Source organism: Pyrgilauda ruficollis, unplaced genomic scaffold (genome assembly GCF_017590135.1).
Source record: "Pyrgilauda ruficollis isolate IOZ18807 unplaced genomic scaffold, ASM1759013v1 scaffold37, whole genome shotgun sequence".
Classification (NCBI taxonomy): domain Eukaryota; kingdom Metazoa; phylum Chordata; class Aves; order Passeriformes; family Passeridae; genus Pyrgilauda; species Pyrgilauda ruficollis.
The window spans coordinates 2,938,941-2,957,805 of NW_024525156.1; positions in this window are offsets into that span (position 1 = coordinate 2,938,941).

Consider the following 18,865-nt stretch of genomic DNA (forward strand, 5'->3'; position numbering starts at 1 on the left):
CTCCTGTAGAGTCTGGAGAAGTCATAGAGAAAGGTCAAATGTGGCCTGGATCTGCCATCTGTAACTTCACAAAGAACAATGAGGTTCCTCTTCTTACCAAGAGCAGTGCCCAATTAATTTCTTCCTCAACCATACTTTAACCTCTCTCTTGCAGCTGAAGACCTGCAAGGTATTCCATTTTAAACAGCTGGCTTTACACAGAACTTCATCTGACAGTATGGTAATGGGAAACTGTATGAAACTAGACAGATAAAGGAAAAGTGATGATTTAATGAATAGTGGTACTATTACTACTATGCTCATTGACAGAACAGACACATGATAGTGTAAGAAGTCCTTTTATTCTCTTCAAGCAAAAGTTTTGTCCTTTATTTATAAAGCACTCACCCAATATCCTGAATGCCACATAAAATAGTGAAGAAATACTGGCTGTTAAATAATCTGTTCAGAGTAAGAAGATTAAAAAATATACACCTTTTAAAAATGAGAGAATGAAGCTGCTGAAGAAATTTTATCCTAACTAAAGGACACACAGCATAACAATCATCCCTCATGCCAGAAGAAATAGGTGACATAACAGAATTAATTCATTTGCTCTATGATTAGTATCCTCTGCTATATGTCTTCTGTTAATTCTTCTTGTTGTGCAAATGCTTATATAATTTGCTTCCATTTCAAGAAAAATAAATAATTTTCAGCAGAAAAAACCTGAGGTGTGATTTTCTCAGTGGGAGAATATTTAATAGCTTTTGTGTATGGAACAGCAGGTCAGAATTCAGTGTCTGGCCTTTTAATAAATCATGCCAGAGCAGTGTGAATGACTCTCAGTACTTTCAGAGATGCCAAGTAAATATAAGGCCATATTGGTTTTTGTCAAAGAAAAAATAGCTTATGGAAAGCTGATTGAAAGTCTCTTTCTTTAATATCATACTCAATTATGCAATATCCAAAGTAGTAAAAGAGTAAATTTTACATAAGCATTGCAAAGACAGATTTTTGCAGCAGAAGATTAACTATCGCAACATTAAAACATGGGCAAAATAATAGAGTAAAAATAATGAACATGAACCTAAACTCAGTCTATACTGACAAAATATTTACAAAGAAAAAGATCAATTAAGTAATTTGGAAATCTAGCATAATCTCAGTTTTTAATATTTTTTGCCATTTTTAAGTACATCTGGAAAAGTGGTTAGCTTCACTAGTAGTTTTGAAAGAATCCTTAATTCCTGAGAAGCCTGTAAAAATATATTAGTTCTTTTCTTGATCCTAACAAGACAAACAAGTTTATAGCTCAGTGAGAGAGGGAAAGGTGCTTCCTTGCACATCTACCCTAAGAACATTTGTCACTGAGGACTGAAAACAAGCTGGTCCCGAAATGGTCCATCCAATGTTATTCAGTTTGCTCCACCTCTCTTAGAACTGCTGATTGTTAATGGAAATAACTTTGATTAGCTACACTTCCCACAAGGAGCATTCCTTAGTATTAGGCATCTGGTTTATTTCACTGCCTGAAATAAACTGCAGCAAGGTTGCTGAGATAGCTGCAACTCTGCTCAATCCCAACAAAAACTCACCCCTGCACATAACTCTTGCTGGTTCTGGACCACATTTGCTCTGGTTGCATAGCAAGAAGCCACAGTCACATGACAAAGAGCAGCAAGCCTTGGGGACTCTAGGGCAGACACTGCTTGTGCTGTGTAGACTTAGACCTGCTAAACAGATCAAACTTGCTGAAGGCAGGGAATCTGATGCACAGAAGTTATTCAGCAGAAAGGGAGACCAATCTCTTCTCAGATTAAGGTCATGTAGAGGACAGCTAACCTCAAAAACTAAACAGCATTTTCTTTGGAATTAGAACAAAACAGAACAATTTCTATACTGAGTTAGTGTACATATCTTCCAGATTATCATGTGTCTTTTTCCCATAGGTGTCATGGGAAACTAACAGGTGTTTTCTAGAAAGTTCTGTGTGTCTGCCATGGTATAACAAAATCAAGATGTCTGAATTCAAAGGGCTTACTATGAACTGGAAGAAGAACATGTAAACAGGCAGCATCCCTTTTAAAAGGGGATATGATAATCTACTCCACTGTATTCACTTCCATCTTGAAAACATGTCAGTTTGATTTCTTGCTACTTATAAATGAAGAAATACTTTTCTCTGAGAAAGACCCTTTTTTTCCTTGTATTTTTAGGCTGATTCTCTAATGAAGGAGGAACTTTTATATAATAGCGCTGTTTATCCGTATGTCAGGTTTCTCCAAATAGTTTTTACTCCCTTGGCCAATTGTAATAAATGTGACTGAGGCAGAAGTCTCAGGGGATGAGAAACAGAGAGAAGGGAGAGAACTGAACTAAAGAAAAGAGAAGGGCCAGGGAAGATGTGAGCTCTGTGATTCCCCATCTCAGTGCAGGCCAGGCAGGCAGAAGCATCACATAGCAACACTCCCTGTAGCACAGATTCAGGCACAGGACCTTCAGCCCATGTTACAGCTGGACAGGGAAGGCAACATAGTGGGAAGGAGGAGAAATAATAACAGTAATGGCAGAATATATGGCAAGGGCACTGGTAGGTATGCCAAGAGACAGACTGAAGGAGGACAAACCAGGTGGCTGGAGTTATAAAGGAGGAGGCAATAGACAGGACACAAATCCAATGGAAGTCATTAATTCTGCTTCTTTTGAAATGCTTGGGGTTTTTGGAAGCTGGGGAGGGGAATTGATTTCACTCTCAAATTGACTTCCCAAAAGAAACAATGTTTGTCTGTTAAGGAATTAACAGATTAAGATTACGAGTGCAGGAAGTTTACCACAGAATTGAAAAGAATTTTGGAGAAGTTTCACTGGATAAACTGTTCCTTCTCTGCAGAACACACTCACTATTCCACTGGTGTCCTCTGTGGAAATAAACCAATTGCGTCCCCTGCTCAAGCACATAAAAATATAATTAATCTTTTCTTTTCCCGATTGCCTTCTTCTCTGATGAACAGAACTATCACCTCTGGATAAAGAAGAGAGATTTTCTGAAATATGTCCTTGAGGTAATAAATGTCATCCTCTCTGAAAAGTAATCTCACCTCAAGATAACTAAATCTTTTTTCCATTTATCAAATATCAGAAAGATAACTATCCTTGCTCACTATTTAAATTCCTCTGCAGAAATTGAATTCTCACCTCACAAATAAAGATTGTTGCAAGCATTTTCTCAAACAGTAAGCAACATCACAGTTTGAAAAAAAAAAAGGCAGTGGAGGTTTAGTGAAACAGTATAATCTGCAGACTGGGGGAACAAAGCCATTTGTGTCCACATTTTATACCCTGGAAAAAGTCAGATCTATTTTTTTTTTTTCATTTTTAGTTTTTAGTGGGGTTTTTGGGTGGAGGGGAGGATGGTTCATAGTGTATTTTGTTGTTTTGGGTTTTTTTTCTTTTGGGAAGGAAAGAACTTTTTCATTAGCTAAATATATTAATTAAAAGCAAATTTCTAAGAGGGTTCTTCGGTCTACCAAAATTCAAATCAAAACAAAACCATATTTATAGCTCTGGTCTGCATCTGCATACCATAGATGTGTATATGTGGTGAATTTGCATCATATATACATCATTCTAAAGCAAAACACCGATTTGATTCTAGTCCAAAACTCCACACAAAAAAAAAACCCAAAGTGACTGGAGTTATAAAAGCATTGTGGTGGTCTGAGCACCATGAGTCCAAGGCTATGACAATTTTCTCTGACAGGAAACAGAGAACTCTTTTCTTTTTCTACAGTCAGTTGTTTCAGAGAAAACAGTGATAAATCATCTCTAATTCAACCGGCATAAATCATTAAAAGCAATCTACATTCATTGTCTGAAGTTTCATCAGATATGGTTCAGAATATGCTGTCTCAGAGAAATGTGAATAGAAAAGATGTGTATTTCTGCACTTATATGTATTTGTCAAAACATTTTTCTTAAGTGCTATGAAAGAGTTCTTTGTTTTGTTAAGACCAAAGCTGGATATAACTTCACACTTATAGCCTTGTCCAGAACAGAAACAATGGCCACACAGTTTGTCGTCTTTTTTTTTCCTGTTTATTCACCTTTACCGGTATTGACAATACCATTTTCAATGTATTCTTTTAAAAATAAGGTAGTAATTGATTAAGGCACCATATGAATTGACAAAAAACTCTCTTTTTAAAATTCTCTATAACTTTCCTTTTCCCCCTTCTATTTTAATAATCTCAAAGTCTGAAAGGAATATAAGTTCTCCCCCATAAGCCACTATTGGCTCATACAAGCCTGTTTCAGAGCTGTGGCTAGCCAAGGCTGAGGCTACTTAGGCCATGCAGCCTCTTCCAGCAGACAAGACTTTCCCAAAGATAGACAAGAAATTCTGGCTTTTCTGAAGATATGTCTAAACCTCAAGTCTCTTGTTTTAAAATGATGCTGTCACATTTTCTACTTAGTTGCATAACTGCATTTGAGAAAAAAAAAAATTCTGTGTACCCATAGAACATTTCTGTAATGATGACAGCATCTAGCCAGGCTGCATTAAAGACACTGGGATTATATAGCAACAAAACAGATGTGACAAGGCATTCTTCCCTCATACACAGGGAAGATCCTAAGTGAATAGGTCTGACAGTAGGTCTGTATTCTCTAGCAGTTCTAGGCTGTGGCTGCTATTTAATTACATTTGATCTAAAGAATAAAATAATCACAAATATTTCATCAATAATGTCTGTCTCATACTTCAGGTGTGCTAAAAATGTGAGCTTTTTCAGGTTTTTAGGACAGTTTTGTCATTGTTGTTTTCTGTTTTGCATACATTACCATTATCTCTAAGAGCATATTGGCTTTATCTCTGAAGTTTCAGTCAGCTCCTGGGGCAATATCAGCAGCACACAAGTGCTTATAATAAGCTTTTGGAAAATGTAATGGCTCAGTGCTAGAGCACAACAATGGGATGTCGTCAGAATAAAAGTTTGAATCACGATGTCTCATTTTCTTCCTTTCATTAATGTTTGGGGAGGAGAGGGTTGTTGTGACAGCTGGTCAGTAGTGATTCAATTATATTCTCCATTCTCTGGACTTCAGTTCAAGATGTCCTTTGGCAAGCTGAGCAACTGCTTGATGACAGATTTAATAGCTAGGATTTGATAGAGTATGAAAAAGGACATGACTGATTTTGATAAACTTCTCACGCAGCATGCCTTTGAAGTTGTACTACTAGCTATGGAACATCCATTTCAACAAAGCTTCCCCTTAAGTTTAGCTCTCCTCTCTCCTGTGTAGTGAAAGTGATCTGTAACACATGCACACAACACCTTGGCTTGTGAAATTGTGTAGGAAAATGAGAGGAAAACCAGGCTCACAAGTCTAAGTACTCAGAGTTGAAACTGTCCAGATGTAACGTTACTTTGGTAATGGCCACATCTCAAGAAAGAGGGAATATTTCACTGAGGATGTCACATCAGGCCTGTGACTGTACAGGAAGGGACACACAGGGCCACCCAAGAGCTTCAGTGACATCATTAAGCTCAGCTGTTTTTGGCTGCCTAGGACCAGTGAAGTTTCCTGTTTCTGTATCTGAACATGCTTGACTGTGCAGGAAAATAGCCTTCTTCAGACTTCAGAGTTCAAAGAACCTTGGCTGAGAACTTTCCCACCCATTACAAATAGAGAGAAACTGAAGTCAGTACTTTGAAAGATGAAGGCAATGGAACAAATCATGAGTCCGCAGAATCACCGAATATCCCTAGTTGGAAAGGACCCACAAGGACAGAGTCCAGCTCGAGGCCCTGCACAGTACCGTCCTCAAGAGTCACACCATGGGCCCAAGAACATTTTCCAAGTGCTTCTTGAACTCTGTCAGGCTTGGTGCTGTGAGCATTGCCCTGCGAAGCCTGTTCCAATGCCTGACCACACTCTGTGTCAGATACTGGAACCTTTTTCCTAGTATCTGACATAAACCTTCCCTGACACAGCTTCAGGCCATCCACTCAGGTCCTGTCCCTGGACACCACAGAGGAGATCAGTCCTGTCCCTCCTCTTCTCCTCATGACGGAGTTGTAACTGCAATGAAGGTTCCTCTCCTTCAGGCCGAATAGACCAAGTGATCTCAGCTGCTCCTTCCCCTTGAAGTCCCTCACCATCCTCATTGCGCCCCTTTGTACACTCTTTAATAGTTTAATGTCTTTCTTATGTTGTTCACAAAACTGCCCCCAGCACTGGAGGTGAGGCCACCCTGGTGCAGAGCAGAGCAGGACAATCCCCTACCTTGCCCGGCTGGCCATGCTGTGCCTGATGCACCCAGGACATGTCTGGCCCTGCCTGGCTGCTGATTCATGGACTCCGATCGTACAGGATTCCCCAGGTCCCTTTTCATGGCACTGCTTTCCAGCATCCCATTTTTCAGTCTGTCCCTACATCCAGGATTCATCCATCCCAGGTGCAGAATCCAGCACTTTACCTTGTTGAACTTCATATGGCAGGTTACTGCCCAGTATATTACCTGAATGGTGTGAAGACAGTTGTCTTGGTCCCAATGTTTTGTACATTGGAAAGCATTCCTTCAGCCTTCTAAACCTTAAATCAGAGCTCAAATAAATTAATGAGATTTTTAAAAGGTTTGTTTCCCTAAAGAAAGTACGTGCCCTGCATTACTGAAAGAATTATTATACATAATTACTCCACTGGAGGATTTCCACTTTATACTTGACCATTTCATAACTCTTTAGTGTCAAAGTACTTCAAAACTAGGTATGATAAAGTAAAAACTTTAGATTAAGCCTTCTGCTTATAAAGCAGAAAATGCAGAGATGAAACACCATTGTCTCACTTTAAAAATTAATGTCTCAATATTACACAAGTACATTTTGCAAAAGTGAGCACCTAACAGGTGGTGGCTTCCCTGAGGAGTCATCAGAGTGATATGAAAATAATGAACTAAACTGCAGTGATTAAAGAGACATTTTGATAAGACTCTAACCAATGCAAAGAAATAATGTCATGTAAAGAGAAATCAAAGTTATATAAAGCTAAATATAAGAAAGATGGTATTAATGTAACTCTGAGGTACACTGAGAGAACTGAGTTCATAAAAAGGCACTTTCTATGTAAGAAACTAAGAGCAATAAAACTGAATATTTTTAACTGACAGAAGTTTAATTTAAAAAAGACTCTGAGTGTCTGTTTAAAAGAAAATCTAGCATTTTCAAAACTGTGGAGTTAGATTTTACTATGATATAGTTTTCTATGTTGACTTTTAAAAATACTTTGGGACAAGCATTTAAATTTAATGCCTCAAAAATTTTTTGAAACACCAGCATTTTCTAGCAGATTTCGTGCTAAAAATACTCCTAAGAGACTGCTGCCATATGACACAATCATAACAAAGTATATTTAAATAGAAATCAACAAAATACTGAGATGAGGTATGTTAGATATCAAAATTTGCTGTCCTTATTGAATTGTATCTAGTGATTTACCATTTTTCGAATTTATCTGTTAGTACACAACCAAGGAGTGTGATTTAATGAAAATGCACAGTAATTTTCTCTCAGTAAGTCAAGCTCTCTGAGAAATCTCACTTAAATGTGTATATAACCTCAGGGTATAAATTAGATAAGGATGATATATTCCAAATATCTTCAAGAGTGTTTTGCAAAATTATGAGTTCATGGTAGCAAAATTCTTTTGTAGACTTCTAGCACTGTGATTCCTAATTCTCTTACACTTTTTATAATAGACTCTGTATTAACTTAAGATTTTATTAAATTGGTTACATTCATTAATCATGTCAGAAAAAGATCCAGCAGGTGGTTATGGTTATACAAAAGTATGAATGTATTTTCTTGGTAGTTGCTGCAATTGCTGTAGTACAGTACAGTTAGTACACTTATTACTATAATATTGCTATACTATAACTTCTAAATTATACATCTCCTGTGAAATGTTGTGCCTAGGATGTAGCCAAAGAAAGTGAAGTGGCTGGAACTCACAGAAATGAAGTCAGCAACATAGTCTTTGAGCCATGTCTTGAGGCTGCTTACAGGCATACTCTCTTGAGCAGCAAAAAACAACTGCAAAAATTTCCTCAGAAAACATTGATCAAATGTCCGCAGGAAAAGGTTTGGATTCCAAAGAGCTGATCTCCTAACAGGAAATCAGTCTTCTTGTACCGAGAAGCAGGGACTAAGAGGTTTTCTTCACTGTATTTATACTGTGTCTGTATTTATGGCTGGTCATACCACAAACCGATGCAAATGCTGCAATATTGAATACTAAAGCCATGGTTTGAAAACAACATGACCCCAAAATAGTGTAGCACATTGTTTGCACTTAGCAAGAAGTCTGTACAATGAAAACCTGATATGCAGTTCACCTGCTGATTTACGCAAGTCCTCAACAATCATCACAGTTCCTTCTTCCCACTACCCAGACCGGTGTGTTCTATATCACAAATGATGATATAAAAGATACGCAAAACGTGAGGGTAATATCACTCTTTCATAGACATACTCAACAGATGGCAACAGGATAAAACCTATGAGATGGTAGAATATTTTCAAATAAAATTAATCGAAATACTGTGTTTCATTTGAATGTCTTTAATGGAGCATGTGTGTGGGAAGGGAAGTTGATAACCCATGATAATTTATAAAGAATAGGATTCCTTGCTCTGGATCTACAAAAAGCCATCAAAGATGCACGGGAAAACATTGCTTCTGTGATGTACGTTTTTCCACACAAACCTATTCACAGGCCCTTCCAAGTATATCCTCAAAAACTGCCACACAAGGAAAAAAAAATCATATAACTAGGTGATTCTTTTATTCTGCCAGAAAATTAACTTAATTTATTACTTTATATATTCATAAATGGCAACTAATAACTTCATGGCAATCTCAGCTGCTCTGCCTACATTCTGTACTGTCTGATGCTTGGAAACTGCCGTCACTTTTACGCATTATACAGATGTAAACATGCACAACAAAATATGGTTTATTAAAACATTCACTTACACCAATCAAGGACTCAGCTAAGCATTTAACACAACAAATTATTCTTATTACAGTCATTGCTTCAGTCACATCAGACAGTGGAGGATCTAACCTGTTACAGAGACAGGAAAATATTCTACACCTGATTTTAAGTCTTTTTCTTAAACACTCAAGCAAGGAGCATACTCCTTTCCAAAAAAAACACTCCATCAGGACTACTGAAGAGGAAGATAACCTTTGCTGTGAAGCTTGTTTTCTTTATAAGCCTTTGCTCTCAAAATTCTTTGTTGCTGCTTATTTTTTCCAAAATCTTCTGAAACAGATATGTAAAATATTCACTGTAATTGCTTGAACCAGTTTGTAAGGCTTAAAAATAGATGTAATTGAAGGAATATCAAGCTAAATGCAGAAAATATTAAAATTTCTAAACTCAGTCTTTATCGCAGGGTGAAGGGCTCTAGAAATCAGAATTAGTAGCTTAGGATGGCATGAAGTACTACATTTTTGTAATAACTCATGCTTAAATAAAAGTTTACAAGGATGGTAAAAAAAGAATTCTCCCGCCCTAATCCATCTCTTATCCCAGTCATTTCCCTTCATGAGGCAGGAGCCCTTCTTCTTTGGTATAGGAACATTCAGTTTTTCCTGTACTTCTGAGAAGACACAAGCCAAGTCTGAAAAGCAATAAGAGCTTGACAGATCTAGTTTGGGGGCACATGTAAAGCACTGAGAGATCAAGGAACAGCCCCTTTGACAACAGTCCTTAGGACTTGCAGGAACCAGAGCAGGACTCCCCTAATTTCAAACTCAGAAGAGCCTTCGCCCCAGATCCCTTGTTGAACTGATTTTGGTCTGCCATGAACGCACAAAACTCACCCTGTCTAGATGTGCAAGCAACTCCTGTTTGGAACAGCAGCTATACCTTTTGTTACACACAGCTTTCACAATTTCAGATCTTTCCATAGGAGAAAGATTGCAGGTTGGAAATAGCAAGAGAGTGTCACAAAGCACAAGGAAAAGCCTTTTTAGACACAATCCAACTTTACAGAGAGAGTCTGCTTTTATAGAGATGGGCAAATAACCTTCCAACCTCTAATGCATGTCTGTAACTTCAATCCAAAATTGCAGCCAAAGGCTAGAAATTATTTTCCTAATTCATGTAGCAGATAAAATTCCAGACTAAATCAGAGTACAGGAAACATAACAGTTACATCAGCATTTTCCAATGAAAAGAAACTAGTGTTTTCTCATATTTTTTTCCTTTTACATCATTTCATCAGGCAAAGTCTCAGCAGGAGTATTCAGTATTCTTCTAATATGTGGATTACCCATACCAGGTGGAATATTCATTCTATCATAACTGAGGTGAAATTATTATATTAACAAAAAGACAATCCAAACAAACACAAAAACCCACTCAAAGTTTCTGAAAAAAAAACACAAACCCCCTTTAATTTCTGTCAACTGTACTTCTACAAAATGTCATTAAGTTTCAAAGAGGCTTAAACCCCTAAATGCCTTACCACATTTGGAGAAAAGGACCTGAACATCTAATTGACTCAAATACATTAGGAAATTGTAAACAGGACTAAGCTAGATATCAATTTTTTTTTTTTTTTTTTTGTAATTGACTTGCTCCTCAGAACCATTTTAGAGCATATACCTCTTGGGTTTTGACTGAATACTTTTTGTATAGCATTGTTGTGAGCCCATTGATCATCATTTTTGCTCTATTACTCCCACCTGAAAAGAATGAGCCTGTAATTGAAAAGGCAAATTTAGCATTTATATTGGTAATAACACAGTTTCATTGTCATTCTTCACAAAAAGAATTTGAACATTATGGTGAACCATATCTCACTGATAAGTGAACAGAAGGGAAGTAAAGCTTTCTCAGTACCAGGTCCCCGTGAGCCAAGTTATTTGTTTTTTGAGCAGAGCCTTGCATTGTGTTGTAACAATTACTTTTGCTCCCAGATATGATAACTCTTTGAAGCAGTACCTGGGAGACACATGTGATCTACATTAACAGAGGAGTAACAGTGTTGGCTGATAAACTAATCTCATTTGCTGTGCACCTGATAATTCATTGTGGGGATTTTTTTTCTTCTAATGGTGAAAGCCATCAACTCTGATTTGAATAATTTAACTAGAAGAATAAATTACTTAAATACAAATCACAGTTTGAGATTATAAATTTCTTTTAGAAGCTTCTGTTAAAAACTTAGTGTTTTGGCACTTTTTAGCTAGCTAGAGATTACAACAGAGTTTGAATAGTTTTTTTATGCCAGCAGGTTTGTATATATGTTATTCCAGGAACCCTATTCAGATTAAAAACTTTCAGTAAGTTCCTGAAGTACATTCTGACTACAAGAATGCAATGGATAAATGCCCACAGCAAGGTTGTGAAACTGTCTTAATTTATCATACTTTACAGCTAGCATTTGAAGAGAAGACAGATGAAATACAAGATGAGAAAATAATTTCCAAGAAATTATTAATATCATAAAATAAACAAAATTATAGATGGTCACAAAGTGGTTTGGCTACTTTTCAATATTCTATGTGCGGAGTAAATGTGCATGTATACCTTAACTAGAAAAATAACCCACTACGTACCTCTAGCTACAAGTTTAGACACGTATTTTCTGAGGTAGCATGAATTTTAACATATTGTGTTGGATAGGATTATACTTCAGTGATATTTACTTTTTTTATTGACCAATATGTACTTATGATTGGTAAAAAATTTTACTGTTTTGTAAGGAGCAGTCTTTTTCTACAGTTGTATCAGAGTACCCAGGTATTTCATGAGTACAGAGCTGAGTAATACATGTTGAAGGAGAATGGGGAGGAAAAAAAAAAAAAAAAAAAAGAGAGAGAGAGAAAGTCATTTTAAAGCTTCTATGTGTTCACATTAAAAAAAAAATCCATACAGATTCCTGTATGAATCTGTTTTGCTGAGCCATCCTCTGTTTTTCTTCATTGAATAAGTAAAAGTGGGCCCACTGAATTTAGACATTGATCAATATGCCAATATACTTGATGAAAAAACTCATGCCCTGAATATTAAATAAAATGATCCTGAGAAAGACAGGAACAGATTACACTGTTATACAGCCCCATGGTACTAAAGAACCTAAAAGCTTTTATTTCTTTCCTTTTCCCTGGAGAAAATTAATTAAAAAAACCAATATGTTATGCACACAATGCTCAACTTTGATACACTTATCTGCTCAGAGATGCAAGTGGACACAGTCTTTCACTAGCCATGGTTATCTAGTCTGCAGAACAGCACTGGTTTCTAGGGTCCAGAGACAAAAAAAAATTCAGATAAGCAAATGGAGACTCCCGGCCTCCTCCATATTCTCTGAGCTGCTTTAGGCAACAGAGCTTTTCTATCTGCTTATGGCCACTAAATGACCTCTCTTGGATGCATCTGGCAGGTACCCATTTATCTGCATGAAACTTTTTTAATGCTATCCAGTTCATTCCTACCTCACTTTCCTGGGTACTGAAAATCCAAAGGACAAATACTGACAGGCGATTCATATGCCGGTATTCAAGCTGCGACATTTGTTGTTCTTCTCCATCAAATGCCATTCCAAATTTTATTTGCCTAGGTAATGCATCTGCACACTGGACAGCAGAGATGAGTTTTTTAAGAGCTTCCCATGAGTCTACTTCCTTTCTGAATGCTTTGTGCTGGCACATGCTTAAAACAGACACTTACACATCCCAAGGAGAAGCCAATAAATCCTGCATGTGGCACTTTTTCTTAGCTTTGCCTCAGAGGGCACTGCATGGTGCCACACTTCAGTTGTCTTTGCTGATTTTATGGCCCTGCTGGGCCTGCTCACCACTCTGCTCACAGGCACCTTTATGCATTTCACAGTACTGAGGCTCAGCAACAACCCTGACAATGAGGGTATCTACAGCCCGCTTCCTCTTTCTTTGGCACTGTTTGGACCAGCAGCTCTTTTTTGCCTCCTCACTTTTTCTGTCAGGCAAGCCAATAATTTTGAGTCTCCTCTTATAATTTATATGAGCCAGCACTCATAGTTTTCTAAAATTCTCCATCCCTTTCATACTCTTCTTCTCTCATCACTACCTGAAGAGGAATTTCCCCATCCTACACTGCTAAAGGTCTGGACATCATACAGCACTTTCAATTGTGTACAATGTGATTGTCACTAGTAGGAAAGAATAAATCAATAGTTCCATGAAAGAAAATACATGCTCATCCTGATGCTATCTTGTGCCATCCTAGGCTGCATGCTTCAGACTCCACCCTAAGTTGGTATCTGCCTTAAGTTTGGTACCAATGTTATATGACAAACAAGAATGGGCAGCCTGACAGCTCAAAATGTGGTCTGAATATGGTTTGAAACTACCACTTCTGTTTCCAGACACCTTTAATGAAGTTTTAGGTCTTGGTGGTGGATCTCTTTGCCCACTACTGAGTCTAGCTTTCTAAATTGCATTACTGGCATTCGTACTTCTGATAGGAACAATAAATTACTAGTAATTATCCTGTGACCGCTGCTAAATCAGGCACTGTCATTCATATTCCATGTGCCGCTCCCATCAAACTGTGTACTACAGGCTGATACAAGCCTTTATAGCTGGGCTTAATCAGAAAGAGCCCTTCCATTTTAGAAGAAATTCCTCTGTGGGTTTCTCTCCAGGTTTCCTGGAAAAAACTAGGATTTTTAAATGACATTTATGAATAGCTGAGAATTGCCAGGAGACACCAGGTGTGACAGCCCCTCTGCAAGTATGCAGAGATCTTCTGTATGCAGGTAAATAGATTAAAATGTAACTTGTCCTTCCAGAAGTACCAGAGTAAAATCTCTCACAGAAAGACACAGAAAGCTGTTTGCAGGTGATGATTGCAACTAAACTTTTTTCCACTTGTTCCAGGTAAGAACAATCATCTTCAAGAAAAATTCAGACAGAAGCAACATTACCACCCAAGAGGTGTCTTTCAAGCACAGAAGCAGAATCCTACTAGAGAATTTTGATCTACGAGAACAGTTACAATATTAAATTGCTCACAGGGAGCTAAAAGCCATCACCTCTATAGGTGTAGACAAAGATACTAACGTCCATGTGATTTCCAAAGTATTCCTCATTAGCTTGGAAGGCATATCAGACTAACAAGATCAGTGCAAAAGAATAATTTTTCTGCCAGAAGCATATGGGCTTTGGAAGAACTGTCCAATTCATGGTTTTCATATGCCTTTAATAACTTTGGTGATCTGTTTAAAACTAAATCTGTGAACCAAGTTTATTTCATAACTTAAGAACAAGATTGAAATATGATTTGATGAAACAAAGCTTCCATGTCCATCTAAGGTTTGCAGTGAAATTCTGTCTTCTTACACAGATCACAAGACAATGAACCCACAAACCAAAATAACCCTTGAAAAGCAGTATTCCTTAATAAATCAAACTCACGTGGTAGGCAGGTATGCTGAAAAATACAAATCAGGCCAACAAAGCGTTGTGAGGAAATTTTAGCGTTCCTTCCCAAACAGCAGCACTAAAGGAAGAGTGACTGCACATAGTCATAGTAGCTATGCTACTTTCATTTCAAGGAATGTATTTCACTGCTGCTATAAGGCAAGAAACTGGTGTTGGGGTTTTTTTTTTTTTTTCTTTTGTCCTTGAAGAGATGCCAATATATCTATTTTTGGAACTATTTGCCAACAAAAAAAAAAAAATTGTATTACAATCCCAAGTAATAACTCTAGCATCCAAAGTTCCCTTTGCTATGTAAGGCACTGATTGCAAAAATTTCTATTAGTAGGAAGTGTCTTTCTGGGCTGTGGGGTCATTTTTGACACTTAAAAAGATAATCCAGACAGATCCTCAAGGGGATTGGGGAGGAAGCCAACAAGTTGATCCTCCTATGGAAGAGAAGTAATGACAATTCTTTCCAGTAGCAAAAAAATCTCCTTCTTGGAAGATTCTCAAAGGGGTTAATCCTCAGCTAACCTAAGATCTTAGTATTTAAAGCACATCAAGAGAAAAGAGCTACTCTGAAAGAGTGCTGTGGTAGAGTGCATCAATCTAGAAAGCTGAAGCATGCAAACATATAATTACAAGAGGACTACAGCTAAATGTTGGTACTAAAGGCTACCTGTAAATAATTGTTGTAATATGTAGTCTGGGAGAATTCAGCATTCCAAGCAGCTATAAAACAGAGTTCTAATATTCTGGCAGCAATTAAAACCATGTACACTGCCTACATAAAATGGTGGAAAATAAACTTTTTTTTTTTTTCTGTCAGCAGTTTGCAGCCTGCATTTGATTACAGCTAAGTCAGTTCCTTGAAATAAGTACTGAAGCAATGTCACTGTTGCTGATCCTTTCTGGGGGACTCCATTAGAAACCACATTAGTGAGTGAAGGAACAGAAGTACTGACCTGTATCAGTCCACTCAATGGGAACTGATACCACATCACAGAGAAGATGATACCTTGACTTTTTTCACCTTGAAGTCTGCAAGTGATCCAGATCATACTTAGCTTCTGCTTACTGAATATAGTTTTTGCTTTACTTTGTTCAATAACCTGTTCTAAAATAGGACAAGCAGGAAAAAATATTGCATGTTAATGATATTCCAAGTGGTTCTTTAAAGTAATTTTTTTTTTAAAAAAAGTAAGCATTTCATAGGAAACATTGATTCAGGAAACTAATTTTCACAAATCATTTTCTCTTTGCTCTTTTAGCATTAATCAATACTTAATAATGAAAACATGGAGGTTCAAAATTATTTCTGATTCATGGTAAAATTTAATTCCTTGTTGTAGAAGACCTGAAGAATTATTTTGAAATAAATAATCCAGCACACATATTCTTCATTTCTATGTCAGTATTCACTAATGCTGTGGATACAAGCCCATCTTTTTTCTCTTTCAAGGTTTCTCATATAGTACCCTGAAGAGCTGACTCACTTGCAGAGAAATTACCAGAATCTTTTCTACTTGCTTTATACTACATCTCTTCAGTACTTCTGGGAGCAGTTAGTTACTGCTTTTCTTTCACTCCATTTCCCTGACTCCAATTGAAATAGCAAAGCTGCTAGATACGGAAACCATGCAATTAGTTGCCTTGCCTAATAGCAACATTGCTAATTATTGCTGCCATTCCTAGTACCTCTTTAGAATGGCCAACCTTTTTGGGAAATCTTCAGTATTAAAAAAGCCTAACTGTAAATTTCTTCAAAAGAACAATTTCACTCTGTTTATATTAGATGAGTAGTAAAATATCTTGCACCTGGCATAGGTCTATACATTTTATATCCTAAACTTAGTAATGTAGTCACAAAGAAATATTCAAATATTTTAAGGAATAAACTTAACTTGTGACAGAATCTGAATTTTTCATTCATATAAGTGCAACAGCTTCAACCAGCTGTGTACCTGGAACATTTGTTTTGTAGTGATTTGGCACCAAACAACACAATAATGTTCGTTGAGCTAAGCTAAAGTATTAATGTGCCTGTAAATTACAACACCTTCACAAGCATGAGACCCTCCTGTGGTTTTTCTTGCCTTTCTTTTCCAGGTTGCAAAGGAAAATACAGTAATGTTCCATCATGGAAGTACACAGAATGTGCAGTTGGCTCAAAAAAGTGCAAGTTTCAAGTAATATCTGAGCATATTGAGGCTCTCTACTCACATTATCTCATCAGGTTATTTTTCAAGCGGATAAAACCACTTGGAGACGAACTCTAGGCAGAACGGCACAGAAGCTGACACAAAAAGATCAGGAACATGACAAAGAGGGTAGGACAATGGGATCAGAACTGCTGAGTACATGTTGAGACTTCACTGCAGGCCATCCTTTCCCATGCAAACTTGAATTTCCCTCCTGGGGATAGCCAGTTGAAGCATGTCAAAGCAGAATCCACCTCATTCTAATTTAGACAGTGTGGATGAACTTATAAAACAGGGAAAGCTTTACTACCCATGTAGATCCATGGTCACTCCAGACTGTACTGCACTGTAACTTCCTAAAATTGCAGCCTTAGAAATGTTTAGGAACAAAAAGAAAAGTAAGATTGAGGATAGGAAGTGGTCTGCTTCCCTTCCCTCTCCTTCCTTTGATCAAAATCTGAAATTTTAAATAGGATTTGGGAAATGAATGTTTGACTAAATTATAAAGGCTCACAGTTTCAGTTCAACATCTGTTGCTTCCTTTGAGAGGTTTGGGGAGTTGCCAAGGGTTTTATTTTTTTAATTGAGCAGTTTAAATTTTTTTTTAATTGCTATTGCTTTATGATATTGGTATAATTTAACACATTAGGATGGTATAATGACCAGACACTGCACTTATGCTTCACAGAAGAATAGCACACAGCTGCCTGTGCTTTGTGCAAGTAAAGCATTCAAAATAATAGCCTTGTGATGAAAGCACATTGAGCTGTTAATCACTTTCTAATATTCTGTGCACAGAAATATTCTTGAGATATCTGAAATTAGACACAAGATGCTAGAGAAGGCCTCATTTTTGAGCTGCCATGTGACAACTATGGCCATCTAACGAAATGTATGTGTGTAGAAATTACTGTACTTGAATCCACAGTAGAAAGAATACCTAGTCTATCCTTCTTTGACATATCTGTCAAACCCATAATTTCACTTTCACAAAAGTGCCAAATAGTACAGAAAATGATGATTCAGATGTGCCAGTATCTAAATTATTTAAGTTATTTGAATTATTTCAGATACAGTGGAAAGCAAAAAAATGTAATATGAAATATGTACCTCACAAGAGACAACTAAAGACAAAAAGAAAGCAAAAAAATTAAAAGGTTCTGAACAGATTCAGAGACACAAAACTGCACTTTATGGCTCTGCCGTGAAATATTTCAATCACAAAGTCATTTCCAGACAATTTAATCTTCTTTAAGAATGTTAAGCCCACATCCATCTTGCACTGATCAGTCTCTTGTGTGCATTAAAAAGAATGATTTGGACAAAGAGTAAAAATCAAGTTTTCTATAAAGGACAAGCATTCATGAAAATACATCTGTTTACTGGAAAAATCTCAGTCCTTAAGATAGAGAACATTAGAAATGTCCTACTGGGTCAGTCCTATGGCCCATCCTTTCCTGTACTTGCTCTCCAGTAATGCCTAGAGCAGATTCCGTATACTAAAACCATGTAAGCCTGCCCACTCTCTGTTTTCTGTCCCCTCCACATTTTCCTGGTATCCATGATGTGGGTTTAGTTTCTAAGCGAGGCTTGTTAAAGGGCACTCTCCCTGCTTACTTCTATCAGTTTAGGAACCTACTGTATGTGATTATCTATCCCAATTTTTTCTCCAGTATGCTGATACAACCTGCCTCTTGATCCTCCTGTCACATGACATTCACAAAGCTCACTGCTACATAGGAACAATGGTTTCTCTTATCCATCCTGAGTTTCTCTTCTAGTTTCCTCAAGTGGCCCCTGGCTGTAGTATTGAGGGAATTTTTCAACAGCAGTTCAGCATTCATCACTGCCCTTGTGGGTTTTGAGCTTCAGCTACATGGCCTCTCCTCAGAACTCTCCACTCCAAACTAAGTGCTCTTTTCTTTTCCTTATAGCATAGCTCTTCCAAGCTCTTAAACGAACTTAGCTGCCCTTCTCTACCTGCTTCACCCATGCTATATCCTTCTTTCAGTCACAGGCAACACAAAGTCATGCAAGCAGTCTCACCCAGGATTTGGGTGAGAGCAAGCAGAGAGGCAGCATGTTTGCAGAATAGCAGCAAGACAGGAAGTAGCAACACGGGGGCACTAGGTGCATGCTACAATCTGTGCCTCCCAAACACCAGACTGCCAAGAGCAAAGGAAGGGAAACTTTTTTTTAAGAAAT